The 5,000-nt window shown below is 35.2% G+C and overlaps 2 protein-coding genes across 2 annotated transcripts in view; one reads left to right on the top strand and one right to left on the bottom strand.

Moving 5' to 3' along the window:
• Nucleotides 1-5,000, top strand: part of LOC144970693 (uncharacterized) — a 108,285-nt gene that overhangs the window by 12,339 nt on the left and 90,946 nt on the right. The window lies entirely within an intron of this gene.
• Nucleotides 1-5,000, bottom strand: part of LOC144970692 (uncharacterized) — a 106,838-nt gene that overhangs the window by 26,091 nt on the left and 75,747 nt on the right. The gene's annotated exons all lie outside the window — the stretch shown is intronic.

Below are 5,000 nucleotides of genomic sequence, written 5' to 3'. Positions count from 1 at the left end.
CTCTCTCTCTCTCTCTCTCTCTCTCTCTCTCTGATAAATAACTTCAACGTTCAAGTTTATTTAGGCTTTCGCCAATAATTTACAAAATTAGCTCAAGCACAAATTATCATCAGCGAATGGACATGCCCTTACAGAGAGAACGTCAACATAGCGTTGCGCATGCGTCTCTCTTATCAACTGAGGAAATATATTATCGTTTGGTTAATGAGATATCACCTTTAAAATGTTGTTATATACCTCATAATTTTATAAAATAAAATTATAATAAATAAACGTTTTTAATGAAACTTTCACAGTGTACTGAAAAAGGAATGTTGGGACTGCCGAGTTAAGGTCTAGGGGTGTGGTTCAATTTCCCTTCAATATAGATAGAATGAAGTTGACGTCACTCGGGTATTTGCTTTTTATTTTATTTTTTTAATTTAAATTATTTTTGTTGTTGTTTCTTTTCCCATCAACGTTTATGAGTAATTCTCACTTAATTAACTGTATTATCCAGACTATAAAAGTGCATGGTTACACAGAGGTTTGTGCGCATACCATCTAAAGAGTTTATAAATTAATTTGGTAGTCGTGCACTGTACTGTGTACTGCAGTATTTAATGCCGAGGCCATTTTCACAACACTATGTTTTGAGCAACTATCCGAGCATCCTTACTATTAATTTATTTATAACCGTGTCCTCGGTGAACCAACAACACATTCCAGGTTAAACAAGCACGACACATCTCGAGTTTTATTTGAAATAAAAAGAGAACTAGAACACACCGCAAATCCGAGTTTACACCAGGATTGTTTTCGTATCTTTGTTTTTTGTTTTTTGTTTTTTTTTTGTTTTTTTGTTTTTTGTGGGGGTTTTTTTTTTTTTTTGTTTGTTTTTTTTTTTATTTTGTGTTTCTTGGGTTTTTTGTTTTGGTTTGATTAATTCCACATTTGTGGTCTTTTCAAATTATTTATTTATTATCTATTTTTGTATGGGTTTTATGAATAGGCACTAAGTTGCATAACTCTTAATAACATTAAACGCAGTATGTCATTTGGGAACAATCTACAGTCGCGTACAACTTGCTTATTTATTATTTTTTTTTTTTTTGAACAGATTACGTCCCCATTCCTGTAACAGCACCACACCACCTCCATCATTATATAAAAGTACAAACAATCTATATGTTTAAAGCAAAAGCAGCAACATTAACAATCACTAATTAAAAATACGAAACAAAAAAAACAAAAACAACAAAAGAAAAGAAAAAAAAAAAGAACAACAACAACAAAAAACATCAGCCACAGCATGCACTCGCGACAGCTTGTTGCAGCATCAATAGCAACATCACCGCCACCGTCGACAACAACACCAGCATCAACAACAGCAAAAAGCAGCAAAGGATGATCTGAATGCATGATGTGTGTTCTTGACCTCCCCCTCCCTCCATCCATTTCCATTCCAACGCTAAAATCGTGACACAAGTGAAAGGACATGATTGACATTCATTCAACTAAATAACAACACACCAGCAGCTGTTCATCATCAACATCGTCATCATTATCATCATCATCGTCGTCGTTGTCGTCGTCGTCGTCATCATCATCATCATCATCATCATCATCATCATCATCTCATCATCATCACAACAACAACAACAATAACAACAACGACAATGATCTATAAGCATGTGTTAAACCCCGACCGCCCACATTCCAACTCCCATTCCAATGATAAAATCTAAAAATCGTGACACAGATAAGGAAAACACACTGACATTTAACTAAAGAACACAGCACAATATTATCACCGTCATCTCCAATCATAATCAGTTGACGTGCTGCTAATGTTGTTGTTGTTGTTGTTGTGTTTGGTGTTAGTCAATAAGAATTATCGTTCCGTCATTCTCTGACGAAACACGTTTATAAAAACAAAAAAGAAAAGAAACTTGGCCAGAAAACTCGTCCTTCGAATATCGATTGATTAAAATGATCCTCGTCTTGTCAAAGACTCTCAAACCTGGTTTTCAGAGTTAACTAAAGAACACAGCACAATATTATCACCGTCATCTCCAATCATAATCAGTTGACGTGCTGCTAATGTTGTTGTTGTTGTTGTTGTTGTTGTTGTTGTGTTTGGTGTTAGTCAATAAGAATTACCGTTCCGTCATACTCTGACGAAACACGTTTATAAAAACAAAAAAAAAAAAGAAACTTGGCCAGAAAACTCGTCCTTCGAATATCGATTGATTAAAATGATCCTCGTCTTGTCAAAGACTCTCAAACCTGGTTTTCAGAGTTTTTGCCGAGATGAGGGTCATTTTAATCAGCTGATATTTGATATACGAGTTGTCTTTTTTTAATTATTTGAACGTGTTTAAAAAGAAATAATATTTGTCATAGTACGACATTAACGATGGATATATAGCTAGTGATGTTTGACGGATGGCATTATAAATATTTCAATGTCACATTTATTTATATATATATACACCTTGACATAAAAACAGTCAAATTCCTAAATGTAGATGGAATGGGATTAACAGAATAGAGCGCCATAAGGAATTCAAGATGCATCAAAAAGAAATCGAAAATTTGTGAATCATTTTGGGCTTGTTTTAAAAATCGAATTCCAAGAAGATAAAACACTGTTTATCCCAAAGCCATCTTCACTTTTTTATGCCTGTTACCCGAATCAATCAGCCTAATAGATCATGAACACTACTCACAATTCAAATATAGGCTATGCATAAAGTATTCAAGTGTGGCAATATTACAATCAATAATATACATGTTTCAGATAACGCATAATATTGTGAGTTGGTTAATTTCACCTGGCGGGCATATGTTGTAATTTATTTAAACGCTTTGCATAATAGATTGAGTTGGCAAAGGCTGCAGATGGAGTCGAGAGAAGAAAAAAATATAACTTATAAAATTGGATCACCAAGTCCCTCGTTACCCCGATCAGAGAAAAGACCATCACCACCGAGGATCACGCAATGATCACATTTCTGCCGAACTCAGAAAATAAAAACACATTTTTAAAAAAACTTTAGCCAGAAAGCTCTTTCTTCATAATATATAGATTGATTAAAATTACCCTCATCTTGTCAAAAGCTCCCAAATCTGTGATTGTTATAAAATCTCAGGTTTGATAGTTCTTGACAGGTTGACAGTGACTTAAATCGATCCATATTTGAAGAACGAGTTTTCTGGTCAGAACCTTTTTTTCCCCCTTCTCTTAATGTATTTATTCAGAGTATAACATTAATGGATCCTCGGATCACGGATATATTCTATTTATAGATCCACTCAATCACTGATTGAACTGCAAGAACTGCTAGACTGAGCAGATCGCCATACTTGACCTCTCGCTAATCACCGCCCCTCCGAATCGCCGTAACATTAGAAATCAGGGGGTTACTTTTGGCAACGTGACCTTTATATCGAGTGGACACGACCGCAAGACGGGGGAATCCGTTTCAATTTCTTTTTATCTATTAATTTGTGAGATAGCTACCGTTCTTTTTGTTCTCCTCCTCCTGCTCCTCCTCCTCCTCCTCCTCCTCCTCCTCCTCCTCATCATCATCATCATCATCATCATCATCATCATCATCATCATCCACCACCTCTTCTTCTTCTTTTCTTTTCTCATCCTCTTCCTCCACCTCCTCCTCCTCCTCCTCATCATCATCATCATCATCATCATCATCATCATCATCATCATCATAATCATATTATTGAAAACATTATCATCTATTGACATGACAAAGTTCAAACCGATGCCAAACTGCGAACTCCCAAACAGTTAAAACACTGGCATCAAAATCTATCCTAATACCCCGAGACTGAAATACAGGGACAGGAAACTTCGGGAGTGGCAAAAGGGTTTTAATGACACATATCAAGATTAGATCATGTCAAATTCGTAAACATCCTCTCGCTCATTATGTTTATCTAAATATAGCAGCTTCTAAATTCAGTTAGGTGATTAATTCGTCTCATTAAGTTCCCTCTAAACATCAATATAACAACCTTCGTTAACTTATAGAAGGAACAAAATTGACGACACTCAGCTCTTTGTTATAGATAGAACGAAGTTGACGTAACTTAGGTCTTTGTTATTGTTTTTTGCCATCCATGTTTATGAGTAATTCTCACTAAATTGAATTAACCAGACTATAAACGTTCCAGGTTACACATAGTTTTGTGTGATGTCCGTTATATTTCCGAATGGCAATGATGCGAGTTTCTTAGCCAATCGCACAGCATCTATTATTTTCAGACAACCATTTTAGCGATATTTCTCACTAAATTAATTTATATACATATATATATATATATCTAAATCAGACTAAAGATGCATTGCGTCAGGCAAAATACTCTTAAAATCCGCCAACCGGATATAACGTACCAACACACGTAACCTTGAACGTAAGATAGTATGCGTTTGGCTCAGAAGGTTACAACATTGCCATCCGGAAGTATAACGGACCAACAAACAAAACTGTGTAACCATGAAATTTTATTGTCTGGATAATACAGTTAATTAAGTGAGAATTACTCATAAACGTGGATGGGGAAAAGAAACAAACAAAAAAAGCAAATAACCGAGTGACGTCAACTTCATTTATCTATAGCCTGACATTAAAACCCACAAAGACCCATATTTTGACGTCATTTTTAGGTTTGTGGACCGCGAAGTGAGTTGTCTTTAGCAGTGGTCAAGATAGCAAGTGATCCCATAGGTTGAACTGTTGAATACAACTCAAGACTTGTCTTTTGACGTCATTTGTTAGTCACTATCAGGCCATGAGTTTACGAAGGCCACGGTGCATCGCATAGTGAGTTGTCGTTAGTAATGCTCAAGGAATCAAAAATGAACCCATCGGTTGAACGATTGGATAAAACCCAGGATTTGTTGGGGGTTTTTTTTTCTTGGTTTTTTTTTTTTTGTTTTTTTTTTCTTCTTTTTTTTTATTAATTTTTTTTGTCTTTTTTTTTTTTTTTTTTTT

Source organism: Berghia stephanieae, chromosome 4 (genome assembly GCF_034508935.2).
Source record: "Berghia stephanieae isolate SIO BIC M18660-M18661 chromosome 4, UCSD_Bste_1.3, whole genome shotgun sequence".
Classification (NCBI taxonomy): domain Eukaryota; kingdom Metazoa; phylum Mollusca; class Gastropoda; order Nudibranchia; family Aeolidiidae; genus Berghia; species Berghia stephanieae.
This window is presented reverse-complemented; position numbering and strand designations above follow the sequence as displayed.